Here is a 15,865-nt window from a genome sequence, read left to right as displayed (position 1 = left end):
ATCATTGACGTGGGAGTATTTTATTCATTGACCTGGGAATAGTTACAGGTTCTGCAGAGGATATGATCAAAATTCACAGTGATCCCAAGAAAACAGGCATGCTTTCTAAATTCAATGTGATGTAATTCAATGAAGAAAAAAAAATGCAAAAACGCTATATTGAATGCTATACTAATTGTTGTACTCAGATGTGACAGAATATTCTTTTGAGAAAAAGCAGAGCAAAGAAAATGTGATTGCAAGCTAAAGGAGAGCCAACCTGATGCTAAATCAACACATGCTAAATCACATGCTCTTAAGAAAAGAGGAAATCTAATAGTGAATGTATTAGCATATCATTAAATTAGTGTGGCTTAACAAATTATCATGCTGTGTAATCATCCATGTATACACAAACTTAAATTGTGGCACGCACACATTATTGGACTTGACATTGCAAGCCAAGCTAAAACAAATTACCCATAGAAGGAAGAAGTCTTCAGATCGATAAAAATCAAACTCTTGAATCTGAGACATGGTTCATCCTCCCCCATCCAGGCTGCTCAGTAGAAATCTCCATGGGCACTGCATTCTGCTCTACGTGAAGTGTCTAAGGACTTCTAACAGACTTGGGTGGAGATGGTGTTTGCCTCTTTTCTAGGTATGAACCCCAGCCTGAGATACAGGGCAGGATGCTTTTTGTATGCTTGTCTGCCCGTGTTTAGGAACCAGATTTGTCAAATTTGGGCAATGGTGGGATACAGATTCTCTGAATCTTGCTGTCTTCAACTTAGCCACTTCCACCCACATTCTGTCTGAGATGGCAGAAATTACCCTCTGAATCTCAAGCAAACACTCAAACACAAAATGTCAACAAATGAGATCGGCAGAAACATTTCATAATGCCTTAACCTGACACTGTCTGGCTGAGTACTCATTGATGCTACTGAGAAAATGGCAAGTCAGATGCTGGGGATGAAGGGACATTTCCTGTGTGCTACAGAGATTCTTGTTACACTTTGTTCTATACTGCTGAGTTTTGGTTAGAGTATTAAATCCTGTTTGGAAGGAATTGAGAAGCAGTGGAGAAAAATTGAAAGAAAGTAACAGGGGTTACAAAATATTTAGAAAGCATGACATAATTGAACAGAGTTCAGGAGATGAATAAAAAAAAGACTGATTTGTTTCAATCAAATGAGTTGTTACGAGCTGTTAATGAAATTGTTTCCCCATTCCCTGGAAGGAGGTTATTAGCAACATTAGCAGAAAAGTCTAGCTTCAGTTTCTTTGGATAAAGGTAGTGAATCCCTGTTTAACTATTTAACTATTTAAGGACAAGGTAGAAAACACATCCTATGTGGCTTTTACAGCTGTGATCCAAATGCCAGAGCTCCCTGAAGAGCCACAGGAATCACCATCCAGCAACCTGGCTGCACACATGCTCTGAGAGGGATGTGCCTAGACCACTGGTACCCTCACCTCACTTGACAGATGATCCTATTTATAAGCAACTGACCATTTGCAAGTGTGATAGAGGCATTCCCCTGCCAAAGCTGCCAGTGCTGCTCCCCAGCTCTTCCCAGAAGGAGAAGCTGACCAGGAGGTGGATGTAAGAGGCTAGTGCCTCTGCTGGCTTCAGCACTTGGGGAGGTAAGTGCTCAGGGCCTCCACTTCTTCTTCCATGTGTTATGGGGTTATCAGCTCACAAAGGAATAAGGATGGGCTGTTCTTGAATCAAACAACTGACTACTAAATAAGGGAATTGCAGAAAATTGGGGATAGCAGCCGACTCAGCAGTGCTCTTTTCTCAGTATGAGGTTCATATCCCTTTTTATTAGTTGCAGGCACTAGGCTGCTTGAGGTGTTGCAATCGAGAAAAAAATCTAAAGAAAATTTCTGCTCTACAAGAGTAACATCCCCTCATCCTTTACCCCTGAATGGAAGTCCAGATCCTGACCAGGAGTAGACATTAGTAACCTGCTTAGCCAGAATCTCTTCAGAAATCTTTGTGGTTGTTGTGTGGCTCTTGTATCCTCTGTGACCCACACTAACTCACCTGCTTAAGAGAGAGCTATCCGAAACAGGGAGGAGTTTGCTTGTCAGAAGGGCTCTGCACCTGTCATTGCCATACTTGGCTTCCTCCTTGCAACTGAGCACCATCACACTCACTGCAGAGCTTGGCACTGAAATATTTGAGGAGGACAGAGCTTAGGTCAATGGAATGGAAAATAATGACTAATCAATTTAAATGCAGATCCTGGAGGAGTATATTATAATAGACTGCTTCAGACAAATCTTAAAAGGAAATTGGCTTCAGTAAAAATCAAGGATTCAGTGTATTAAAAAGTGACATAATCCCAATCATAAGAGAGGTGATAAATCAGTTTTGCCAGATAGGAAATAAATCATGACTGAATAGTAAGGGAAACAGATGAATGTTATGCTTTGGGGTTTGAATATGTAAAAGTGAATTTTGTAAAATATTTATAAATTTATGAAGCATTGACAACATCTTAAAAAATCTGATATTTAGAATTTTAGGAATGTTTCTATTTACATATTTGTATGAGTTTATGTGGCTTTATATGTGTGTATGTATATATATACATATGTATATGTGTATATATAATATGTATATATATATATATTTATCCATACAGAAAAAAGAGAGGAAATTGTAAATTTCATATATATATATACGTAATTTTTTAAATGGCCAGAAATCATGTTCTGTTTGGTTTCTGTATGTCTGTATCTCATGATAAAACCATTTGCTTGTCTAAATCACAGAAGGAGGAATCTGAAAAGAAAGGCTGAGAAAAGGTAAAACTTACAGAGCAAAACCAATGTCAATGCTATATTCTTTATTCTTTGCTTATTAGAAATACATGATTGCTTTAGCTGATTTGGAATAGCACTTTACAATAATTCTGCTTCACAGTGAAAGAGCATTTTTGGACTAATTCACACTACATATTGGTTTCTGCAGCCAGATCTCAAATCAAATACATACATGCATAGAGTGCCAGAAAGCAAACATATTCTGCATGAAATGAGCTAATTCACTGAGACAATTTTCAGCCCCAATTAGGAGGTGGTTTTACTGTTTTGAGACAAATTGGTGTATAACAAATTCAAGATCTTTTAATCCTCCACTCAGATTAGCTTCATTCTCCCAAATCTTTCCAAAATACATATTATTGTCCTCTTATTTAATGAGATACAGAATAAAAAAATTTTACAAGAGCATCCTCATTTGAAATAACAAGTAAGACGCTGTAACTCTCCATCAGATTTTACATCTTTAATTAGTAACTGAAGAAGGAAAAAATCCTAATACCTGGAGATAAATGTGAATTTCTATCCATTCAGTTAGAAGGGTCACTAAAGACCAGATGTAAACCAGCTGTGATAGCACACATGGAGGGGAGGTTCCCTCTGTGTGCCATTTCCCAGCTTGCTACTCTCCAAATATCTCCAAAGTAAGGTAAGTGTAATTAAAATGCTGTTGTAAGTCAGGGGCTACAAAGTTTACCCCAGAATTTACTGTGTCGCAGGAGAACTAGACAATAGAAGGAGAGGAAGGATTTTGTGCACAGGAAGGCTTGAGGAGCAGACGGCAGCATTTCATGATCACGTGAAAGACTTGTAGGGAGCCTCTGGGGCACATTTACCATCTGTGATGTATTTCACTTTGATGGCATTTACCTTGTGAGACGCAACAGATTGTGACCCTTCCTTGACTTCTTTCTGGGATCTGATTTTCTTTTCTGGAAAACAGAATAGCTGGTCCATGAGCTACTAAGTATTTGTTTTTATTGTCACAAATTAAATATCTGTAAATATCTTCTGTGATGATCTGTTGTGTTTTCTAGTGTCAGATGCTATACTGGGACTACTGACTTTTGGGACAACGATTGATGGTGTCCAGTGAAGCTAATACTGTATTTTTACCTGTGAAAGAAAAGGTTAGGTGACTTCAGGAACAAGATGAGTGATAGCTCTCAGTCAATTCATGAAAGGGGGTAGTTTTTGAAGTAAAATATATGAGGGAAATTGTTCCTGGGGAAGTGGGTGAGAGATGTCAGAGATGGATAGGAATGAACAATAGATGCTTTTCAGTCACAAGTTCGTTTCCAGTAGCTAAAAATGAAAGATGATTATGACCAAAATAGTATCTAACTTGCTGTAATTCTCATTGCACTAGCTTACGTTACCCAAGGGAGATCTGGATTTCAGAATTCATATGAGGAGCTGACAGCCCTTTCAACCCATACCACATCACTGTGCTCTCTCTGCTGATGTGCCCCCCTTTCTGGATATTTCCAAAGTTATAATGTTATTTGGTTTTGCTCTAAACAAACAGACACTTTCCAGGGTCCTGGGGGTTTCCTCCTTGTACAGTGCTGGTTAAAGGCAAACCCCTTTGACCCTTCTTGCTTCATTTTACCACTTTCTGGAAGGAGCCTCACTGTTCCTTATGTTTAACTAAATAAACCAGTATAACCTGTATAAAAAAATGGTATAAATGTAGTTCTCCCACCCTTCTTTGTCAAGAAGGAAACAGAAACAAATAGATTAGAGAATGCCTTTGAATACTGTCTGGAGGGACAGTCTGGGGAGGCACTAAATTATTCAGTTCCTTTTGGCTGTCAAACAGGACAGAAGACACATTTCACAGTCCCATTTTGCTAGTCTGGAAAGTGTGAGGAATGAGAGGCATCTATCACATCTCCTTCCCAGTCTGCCCTCCTGGATATCTTTCCAAAGGCAGGCAGTGCGCAGCAGCATTGCCGCACCCTCTCATGTCCTGGCGTGCAGCTGGGCTGGGGGCTGCTGGCATAGGCACAGCGCAGCTGCCATGTCCAACAGGCTCAGCCAGCACTCCTGAGCACAGCTCTCTGTGTTTCAGAAGTTTATACTGCCACCCATTGCTGTATCTGAGCACATTTTCCCCAAAAGTGATAGCAAACTCCTGAACAGATTTCATTCGCAATAATGTATTTCTCTTTCTGGAATCACAGCTCTCCATCACAGCAAACAGATATGTTTGGGAATAATGGTTTCTGAAGTGTGTCTGTATAGGTTAGAGTGGAAATGCTCTCTCAAAGGCAAAGTGTGATCAGACTGTGGATTTATTGGATCTATTTTCAGTGCCTGCTTCTTCTCAGCCAAGAATACTTTGGCCCCAGCACTGTCCCTCTGCCACAGGGATTTTGTTCCAGATGTTGTCAGCATGTTGCAGTGATGCAGGGGAAAAGAATTCAGGTCTTCATAACCTTTGAGGCTGAGCATCCACTGCCTGACAAGCTACATTACACCACATGATTGGAAACAACTGCACCTGCAGGGCAGGTGCAATGGGAACTATGGCTCCCAAAAATTAAGTGAGAAGTAAACTACATTTGGGACTGCGCTGGTACATCCGGGCCATCAATGTATGCTGCTGAAATAACGGAATCTATTTTTTTCTCTAGAGGGAGCTTACAGAAAAAAGGCATTAAACCAATATATCAGCAGTCGGTGAAAACACCAAATTCAAGAACTTTCTTCAATGGTAACGATTCACTCTTTTTCAGACAGTTTGGGGGATTTCATGTTATCATAGAGTTCTACAAATGTTTCCTTGCACCATGCTTGTGCTATTAAAAAACTTTAATTTTAATTTCATTTCTTCCCTTTGGCTTCATCTGCTATGCACAACCAGCTTGCATCTGTGTTCCCAACACATGCACACATGTGCATAGATGATAAATTCCTTTACACCAGTACTTGTCATTAATGAACTTCAGTCTCAAACTTTCCATGCCATTGGTCATCATCTCATGAAATTATCTGGCAGAACATTTGTAGGCGTAAGAATGCATTTCTATAAGTAGGACTAGGAAGAAAATTAATTTTGTTTGTATTTTTTAAAAAGTGATACTCATTTCACCAGCATCATAGCACTGAGGAACTCCACAGTATGTCTAGAGTAAAGACCAGCTCTGCATGAGGCATGTGGAAAAAGAAACAGAAGTCATTTGTGCGTGGCAGCTCGAGCTGAAGGGATTTTGGGACCTTCAGGTCACAGCAATCATGCAGAGCCCAGTCAGGGACAGGATAGAACACCAAGATTTTCCCTCTACTTTTTTCTTCCAGCTTTGAAGAAACTGTGCTGAGAAGATTTTGCTAACTGTAAGCTAGGAAATATCTCCAGGGATGTTTGTTTTTTCCTGTCTAGTTCTCAGGAAGCAAGAAGTTATTGAGGAAGAAATTTATCTCTCACTGAGAAGGAGGGCAGCAAGCTTGGAGAGGAGGAACAGGAAAAGAGCTACGGGGTAGGAAAGGTATGTTTCAGTAAACAGGAAGAAATACATCCAAAAAAGGTGCCGATTGAGGCCAACATTGACTGCTGGAATGGAATAAGAACTTATCCTCCCTGGCACAGACTAAACTGAGGGCTATTCAACAGTAAATGTTCAGCTACTCCCAGTCAGTGTCTCTGAAAAAACAATAGATCATTACTCAGCTACATCTCAGTCCTCTTAAGAGACCAGTTCACAATGGAGGTGAGTAAAGATGATGGAAAGGTCTAGTCCTTTCACATACAAAACTGTATTTTAGTTTGGGATAAAGGGTTGGGAGATTTTAAAAGCCTCTTGCAGAGTGCAAGAGTGCAAAAAAGCCCCAACCTGTCCCTCATCCTATAAAGAACAGATTGAATACAGATTATATTAGGCCAAAGGGGCTGTTGGAAAGCAGGATGAGCAAGCTCCCAGTCAGCTCATCAAAGGTTTCTCAGCACCCTCTCTCCATTTTGCCACTGACAGTGCAGCCACATAATATGCAAGTGTGAGAAACTACAAGTAAATAGAGCGATTCATAACGCAGCAAGGAGAAAACTACATAATGAAATTAAACAAGGTTCCCATGTGAACATAAAAGAACTTCAATAATTCTAATTAATGGCCAGGAGACACATTACAAGACACAAGACAAGCAATGAGGCATAAATGAATAAATAAAAACACCAAGAATGCTGAATCACAGAATACACTTTGTTCATTTTATTTGTTGTTTTTTCATTCAAATTACAAAAAGAAGGAAAAAAAGGATTTGTAGGTAATATTCAGCTCTTGTTAATGCTTTAAAAATAAATCAACTAATCAAACTCAGTACAAAATATTGCCAATGCAATTTCCCTTCAGTAAAGCAAAATCAGCCATAGTATGCCAGGGAGGATCAGCAGTATATCCACGGAACAATAAGTCAAGACAGGTATACCAGATCTTATAAAAGTACCTGCTGTTGACTCTGTACTTGAGTAACCTTGACCTTCACTTCAGTGGCCTGGGCTAATCCCTGTGGATTCACGAATAGCACTTGAATTTAAATCTACAATTGGAATTTTCTGGGTTTGTCCTCCAACTGCCTGGACTTAGACCATTAAATCAAGCAAAGAGAATAGCTCCTTTTTTACCTCTAAGTAAAATAATTCAAGGCATATCTTAAGTGGAAGCTAAGTTAGGTATCACCTAGTTTCTTCATTTTTAAAATAACAATGACTTGGTCTATAAGGTTGATATTGCTATTTTAAGATACATGATTTTTTAAATTCCAAAAATAATAAAATTATTTTAGTGTTGTGTGAAAATAATAAATAACTCTGTTTCTTCTAAATTTAAAATGCTGTGAAAGACAGTTCTTGCCTGACTGAGCATTTGTTCAAGTAGTGATTTTAAAGGGAGTGTCTAAGTGACAGTTCCATTCAGCCCAAATGAGTTTACCTTTAAATTACCCTGAAATTCAGCAATTAAGGGAACTTTTAATAGCTGCAGCAATCTAAATCCTGGTACTGTCTGATACCGTTGGTAGAAAAAAAACTGAGCTAATGAGAGGTCATGGGCTAAAAATCACTTGCTTTGCTCTAGTGAACAAATTGTCATTTGTACGCAAGGACTGCATGAAGGTTTGTGGCATAAGCATTTAGAACATATTTCTGTGTACTGGAGGTGAGAAGGAACCCTTTTAGTTTCAGATGGAAGGAGATAAGTACAATTTGAAAAGGAAAATTCATCATAAATATCGGGATGAACTGTCACAACATGAAAACTTCCTTCTCCATGACTGTGATTTCCCCTCTTCCCTGCTCTGATCCACTACCATAGGCAATGGCCAAGCAGAAAACTCATTGAAGGCAACTTTGCACCTGGCTGGGCTCAGTCTATGCTCAGCAACTTTTCTCTAATGAGAAAAGTAACATCATTTAGTATATTTTGGGATGAAAAAATCTGCTGTTCCTATTCTTGAAACATTAAGCATCTCCTGTGTTTTTCCACCTAGAGAAAAGACATAGGTCTGTTCAAAATTTACTTTTATTAACTACAAATAGATTTTCAAAGCACTAATAAAGGATCATTTACCAGAGTCTGGTACTAACTGGTGGAGCATAGCTAGTCAGAGTCAGAGTGGAGTAGCCAAGGTACTAGTCACATCCTAGTTGAGAGTAGAGAGGACAAAGGATATTCCTCTCCATCTGTAGATGTTATCTTCCATAACATTTTGATGCAGTTTCCTTCTAGTAGACTTCTCTTGCACGACAATGGATTAATGTTGCTCTGCTGCTATTAATATTACTAGTGCTTTTTCTGGATAAATACTGTCTGTACCAGAAAGAATGAAAAAAAAAAAAAATGAGCAACCAAAAATATTTTATAAAGACATTCCACAGTGAATTGTCCAATCCCTTAATAATTTCTACCTAAAATAGTCCAGTGTTGCAAGTCATCTCAACACTTACAAATCAGAACATTCTGATGGAATGAGAAAAAATTATGAAGAGAAAATGCAACTTCAAACAAGCTGTTGTTACGTTTACATGTAAAACAGCTAAGAAAGTAAGTTCAGCTCTAATTGTGGTTAGAACCCCCCTTATTTGATATTATTGCCATAGAAGTTCTAGTCCATATGTAGTCTTTCAAAGACACCCCCAAGTTTAGAGTCATGAAAGTTACATTAAACTTCAGAAAATGTCTAACAGGTGAGCACAAAAATGATCTCTTCAGTTTATAAAAAAATCCCCACCCAGCTACCCTACTCCAACCTCAAAAATCTAAAATGTCGTCTGATTTCTATATATCAGTATTTTCCAGAGAGGAAGTACTGGGAATTAATAGGCTTTTTAGCCTTGCAAGGAAAGTAAAACAGGCAGCACGTAAGGGGAAGCTGGACCTCTTCAAACTCCCAAGAAGGCCTGCATTATAAGACTGAGATTAGTCACTGGAACAAGCTGCTAATAAAAGCAGCAAAATAATTTCTTTGGCCTTCAAAAGTACAATAACTGGATTTCTGAAAATAAGCATTAGTCAAACTCAAGTGATGAAGCCTGATAAAGGATTGACTGAGTGAATGTTAATGGCTTGTGATGTGCCGGAGGCTGGATTACATGCTCTAGTGATACCATCTCTCTTTAAACACTCTGAGTAAATACAGCATTGTACAAGCTTCAAGCACAGTGATTAGAATTCAGCAAATCCACCTTTTTCTTCTCCTCAATTTTATGTTTCTTTTCAGAAATCAGGGAGACAATTGCCATGTTCCTGTCTGTCTGCTTTGCTATTTTTTATGCTCCTAAATCTTGAAAAGAAGGAGAATTCACTTTATGACCCCTTCACACTAATATGGTATTATAATGAAAGCTGGGGCCATTATATTTATCGCTGCTAAACCCACAGAAATGACAGGCACTCACTGGGCATGCTGTAGCCTTAGGCATGTGGGATAAATAGCAAGATTTTAGGGACTCCTTGGGAGCTTCAGATCTCATTTCAGTTCTAGGAATAAATAAACACTAAAGATGTTTAAGTAACTGTTTGCTTAAAAAGCTTACTTATTTAATTAAAACAGTAATTTCAGTTCTGCAGATCTGTGTCATGCCTGTCCCATACCACCCTTCTGGCTGTTGGATCTTCTCTATTTCTCTGCAAGGAAGTTCCCACTGCATCTTCCATTCTTGAACGATTTCTAGCACTGGGTGCCACTGCTACCATTTGCTCGGAGGAGTCGTTCTGCAGGTGAGGAGATGTGCCCCTTTTTGGCAAGATCTTTCTAAATATCCTGACACCGTGCTCTCTGAATAAGTTCTGATTTCACGACAGCACCACTGCTGTCTATTTCCCTGGAATTAACATCCATGCAACCTTCCCAGCATCGGGTTCTTGCTGACCCGGTGGAAGAGAGCAGCCACGGCTGTCTAGGGCGCCGGCAGAGCGCAGGACACGGGCAGCAGTGGCCTCTCGCCAGCGGGGCTCAGGGGTCCGACAGCAGGAGGTGACATGGGCGGAGACACGGGCGGGACGTGCGGCAGCTGGGATTGCTGCGGGCTGGAGCTTTGACTTGGGCACCCAACTGTGAGCCAGCAGGGCCGTGAGAGGTGATGGTGAGCCTTGTTAGGAGCCTGTGTACCCGTAAGGAATAATGTCTCTGCTTACCCGTCTGGGTTTGCTGTCATTTTGAAAGCGGTAACCAACAGCCTGCTCTTTGTTGCTGCTCGGGGGTGGGTGCTCCATTCCCTGCCATTGTAACCAGGATCAACGCTCAGACCCGCAGGGGGAGCGTCATCTCCACCCTCCGCCGAGCCGCAACCCCCGCTCACGCACCGGCATCTCTGCGGAAAGCCGGCGGAGCCTTCAGGACTCCTGAGCTTCAAACCCAGCGGTTTCTGACCGTGTGGTAACACCGCCGTGACCTCCTGCCGGGTTGGAAAAGAGACAGGGAGGAGACCGGGCGAGACGGATCCTAGCCGGTTCCAGCACTGTGTGCCCGGTCCCCCCGGCGCACAGCCAGACACTGCCGGTCCGGGTCTCGGTGCCCGCGCCAGGTGGCAGCAGAGCCGCAGCGACGGGCGGGCAGGGGGCGGCTCGCCGCCACCACCGCGCCCCGCGGGAGAGCGGCACGGGAAAGTTGCAGGGCTTGGGGATTTTTTGGGCTTTGTTTTGTTTTGTTTTATCTCCGGAAAGGGGGGGGGGGGGGGGGGGGGGGGTGAGAGGGATAGTTATGTGTGTTTGCGTTGTTTCAAATCAATAATAAATAAAAAGGAAAGCAGGGAAAGCTGGGAGCGCGGCTGAGTTCTTCAGAAAGTGACCTGGGTTCCGCGGTGCCAGGGCTGGTGGGTGCACCATAAGCTCTTCGCAGGCTCTCTACGCTGCCGACCTGCGGCTGTGGAGTCACGGCCATACGCTGTTTCTGCGATGAGAGTTTAGCACGTGGAGAATTTGCCAAAGAGTGACAAAACCCAGGAAAGGTGGTTCAAAACGTGTCGGATCTTTATACACAGAATGCTGTGGCCAAGTTCCCGTCCAGAAGACAAAATCTCATCCATTTATATACCCCATAACTTCTCTTGCTGTGATGTATTGTAATGCCACTCTGATGTTTTAATCGTTAGCAAGTGAGACACAGCAAGACATGTCTTTTTAGTAAAATTATTGTTGGAACCAGCACCCGAACCCTTTCTGAGCAGTAAATTTCTAGCCACTGGAACTCAGGTGGGTTTCCTCAGTAATTCAGTCCTCAGGTGAGTTTCCATCTTAATTACTGACTTTTACTGGGTCAACTATTAAGCTACTGAATTTTTTTATCGTGGAGCTCTTAGTATTGAGGTCAGTCCTACGCTTTGCTTGACCTTATTTGTAATAATTATAAATCAGACATTTAACCTGTCAGTGGACACGAATAGTAGGGTGACTATAATTTTGGGGAATTGTTGTAGTATTTCTTACAGGCTGCTCTTAGACCGTATAAAGTTGTAAATTTGAAGACTAGGAACTAAAGCAAGAAAATGTAAAATCCTTTTTACAGGCCAGCCTTTCCCAGGTAACATTACATTAACCTTTAAGTGGCATAAGTTTGCTTGTCCCTAGAGCCATCCGGGGCTCGAGAGACCCTGTGCCACTGACTGGCATTGTGTCTCCCAACCAGACAAAACTGCATATCTCATACCCACCTCAAACCAGACATGGATATTAAAACAGAGGATGAGACTCCCTGACCTATACCTGTGAACACCTCCTACCCCAGATGGAGGGACAGCTACAACCAAACAATACAGCTAGCCCTATAGCCCTGGAAAAGGCATGTGAATACTCTGCCACAGGGCCCTGGCTGCTCAGGAAGAGTCTGTAAAGCCAAATACAGCCACAGGGTGGAGAAAGAACTGTGTAACTAAAATTGCACCCGGGGAGCCAGCCTCGTCATATCCTTCCCCTGGGAACACAGCCCGTGTAAGAACACTGCTTCCAGGAGCTGGGTGCTAGCCCCCACTTTGCTTTGTTAGAGAAGCTGCTAGAGTAGTTGTAAGATATGCATCTATGCAAGAGTTCAGACTGTGAATGTGTGATGAATTAGACTGTTACCTTTCTGCAAGCCTTAATTTCTGAAAGAGTTTATTTTGTGTTATTTGGAGCTGCTGCAATAGGTTTTGTGAGTAATGCCCTATTTTAGTTAAACAAAGTAAATAGATATGTGGAAAAAGAAATATTAACTGTATCGGTTTCCTTCTCTGTCAAGACTGAATTCCAAAGCTTCAGCAGTGAGTCTGCCTCTGTACATTGCCTTGGTGCATACGGACAGGGGCTATGGGATGATAAAAGCCCCTTGCCATTACAAAAGGCTGATCCGAAGCCTGTAGCTTAGGCACACATTGTGATGTTGGACCCCATTCCACTGAGTGGGCATAAATGCTGAACACTATGAAGGCATCTGTGTGCACTGTGACCTTCTGCATCTCCCACAAAGCTAAGCAGGGTTAAGGTCTCCTGGGGCCCTGACAGCCACAAGGCTGGAGCCTGGCAGGATGGAGCTGTGGTGGGTAACCATTTCCATTGCTCCCTTCTCCACAGAAGTACTCTTTACTGAAGGCAGAAAGGAGTGTGGATAGAGAAAGTGAGAGAGAATGAGTTAATTTTTTACCTCCTACATCAGAGGTACAATGCTATGCTGCTTCCTTGTTCTGTCTCTAATGGTCTGATCTAAGTAGTTTAAGAACCAGCTGCTGCTTCAAGCTGTCTTTGACAAGAGCATAGAGAATTCTAGGCAGCTGATGAAGTGCCAACTCCATTAGCTCTGCAGCTGATGTGTTTTCATATACTCCCAGCCAGTCTGAGCAGCCATGGTGAGCAACTGGGGGTGCTCAGTGGCTGTGGGCTGTCACCATGGGTGAACAGCTATCTGGAGTGCTGGATGCAGGAGACATTTGTCTTCATTCTGTCTCTTGATTTGCCTTAGTAAAGCAGATGATCAATGAACTGTTTCAGAAATGGACTGAAATCCCAAAGTCCTGAGAGAGGATAAGAGGGACCTCTCTTTCTATCCTTCAAACTTGTTCAGATGTTCTGCTCCTGTGCTGCCTTCAATATCCCTCTGATATTTTCACCTTTACAAAGAGGTTGCTCTGTCTCCTACAACACCCATGTGAAGAGACCTTTTTTTCCCCCTAATGTGATGCCAGATTATTTGTGGAGAACAGAGGAAAAAAAGAAGAAATGCAGAATATTCTGCACTTAGGGTCAGAAATGCACCCTCAGACCTAAAGTGGTCATTCAGGAAGATGGGTTGACAAGGTTCAGTGGCAGATGTATTGAATCATTGTCTGCTGTGGCTCTCAGAGATCATGAAAACACATGAGGGAAAAGGAGAGATCACATCAGCCATGGTAGATGGGAGTCTGCAGAGGTTTCTCCTCCCTGCAAATACTATTGTTCTCCTTCTGTAACGCCTCCTTCTGACAGAGCTCACTGAAGTAATAGCCAGTGCATTTTCAATGCAAACTGGTGTGCCTGCTATACGGTGACCTGTGTTGAACCTTCCCTCCAGTATCACATTTATTCTCGCTAGCAACCCTTCTTGGGCTGCTTCTGAGAGACATGGGGATGCATGGGGCTGATAACCCAGAAACAACCCTAGCTGGCTGTCTGCCTGGCTCCCAGGCTTTGGCAGGCACACTTTGGATTCCTGGCCCTGTCATCAAAGCCTCACTGGTACTGCCTTGCCTCAGATCTTGTGCAGCAAACTGTGCAATTGCCAAGGAGTCCAATTGCTTCCAAAAGCATGCTTGTCCTTTGCAGGGCTGCTGGCTGCAGCCAGCATGGCTCCCTGCCTTGCTGACCTACCCTGACTGCAGCAGTGCCTTCTTACTGCTGAACCCCTCGTCCCAACAGCCAAGTCATCAGGACACATATGGTCCTAGAAGATGGTGATCAAATCATTGATGTCCTTTGTGTCCCAGATCACACAAAGCTGTCAAGAAATATTCCCTAGAAAACATGTTTATTTTCCATTGACTAGGGGGACACTGGGGATATACAGAATGAGGCTGAGCTACGCACCACAAACATCCTTTCTGAAGAGCTCTAGGTTTTTTTTTTCTCCTTTTCTCCTCTGCTTACCTGTTGCCTAAAGGCAGAGCCAACCTCTGAATATTTGTGACATTTTTCTCCAGCAGAATCTTCCTAAATATGGTAAAAAGTCAAAGTGCACCTTGTTCTATTTTATAGATAAGTTGCCTGAAGGATGTATTCAAATCAGAGAAATCACAAGCACATGCTTATTTTTCTTCAACATGCTAGGTGTACACCCATGGCTCAGCTTAAGGAAAACTCTATAATGTCAATTGATAAATGTATACATCTATTCAACAAAAATGCTGCAGTGTTGAATAAAACTTGAAAGCATTTTTCATTTAGGTGGGACAAATCATGCCTTTATATCAAAGCAACCCTCTAATACATTGCTGATGCCTAATTTAAAATATACTTGTTAAAATGAACTAACACATAAAGAAAACAGTTAAGAAGTATTAGGGAAACCCATGGCAGACAAATAAGTGGCTGGCAAACAGCACTTTCACAGAGCCTAAGCAGACCTCCAACCTTCATAAATAAGTATTTTGTAATATTATCTTATTTTGCACAATTACTAAGTCACAGCAAAGAAACTGAAAATTAAGGCTCCTTTAAGATATATCAAGGAACATAATCTCGGTTTTTACTATAACATGAAAGCAAGATTAAATAACAAGGCACCAAAGCACAACACTGATAAGAGTGTGAAATTTCTGTTCTAAAATAGTTTTGCACTTGTTTTCTCCCAACCGGCAGGTTTAATATGGCCAAATAAATTTCATATATAGAAACTGTTCCTAACTCAACAAGGAGACCTCTGCTCTTACTTTTTGTTCTTTCTGATACTTTTCTAGTGTTTCTTCCCCATTAGAAACAGAAACATTAATTACCACAAATCTCTGCAGTGAGACTGTCCCCAATAAATATTGTTCACATATTTAAAACTGATATTTTTAACACCCAAAATACATATGAGGGGTTTGGGGTTTTTTTTTTTCCCCAGAATCACTTTTGTCTACACTCTCCTTTCTTCACCAAGTTTCTCCTCTGCAGTGTCTTGTAGTGTACTGAACAGAGATGCTTGCCTGACCCTGCTGCATTCTCTGGACTCTCAGTATACTCTCCTCTAATACTGCCACTGGTTTTCATACACAAAAATACTTGTATTTTATATACTCTCCAATCCAAAATGTCCTTGGATTTCAGAGGGTGTATTTTCTGTCCTCTATGTCAGGCAGTTGTGAAAAGTGTGATTTAGTCAGTGATTTACATCATCTGTTGCACAGCCTTCACAGTACTCAGATGGTGCTTAATGATACCATTGCAGAGTAGCTCATAAAACTGGGCACATAAATGTTTTTATGATTATGGACATGCATGGGCTCAATTCCATATATCTTCCTGAATATAGACATTTCTGCTGAATTAGCTTTTGATTGGTTTTTGCCATTCTGCTGTGCACTTGGTAAGAGGTCTGAGCTAAAATCAGCTAAGGCATCAAGCCA

At 41.5% G+C, this 15,865-nt stretch overlaps 1 long non-coding RNA gene across 1 annotated transcript; it reads left to right on the top strand.

Annotated features, from left to right (window-relative positions):
* Window positions 1–3,375: 3,375 nt before the first annotated feature.
* On the top strand, window positions 3,376–10,968 carry LOC136287835 (uncharacterized). The gene is made up of 5 exons (XR_010720370.1): window positions 3,376–3,466; window positions 5,457–5,536; window positions 6,203–6,308; window positions 9,877–10,034; window positions 10,562–10,968. It is a non-coding gene; the product is annotated as an uncharacterized lncRNA (long non-coding RNA).
* Window positions 10,969–15,865: the final 4,897 nt, after the last annotated feature.

This window comes from Chamaea fasciata, unplaced genomic scaffold (assembly GCF_029207755.1).
Source record: "Chamaea fasciata isolate MVZ Bird 193981 ecotype frontalis unplaced genomic scaffold, bChaFas1.0.hap1 SCAF_3, whole genome shotgun sequence".
NCBI classification, from domain to species: domain Eukaryota; kingdom Metazoa; phylum Chordata; class Aves; order Passeriformes; family Sylviidae; genus Chamaea; species Chamaea fasciata.
This window is presented reverse-complemented; position numbering and strand designations above follow the sequence as displayed.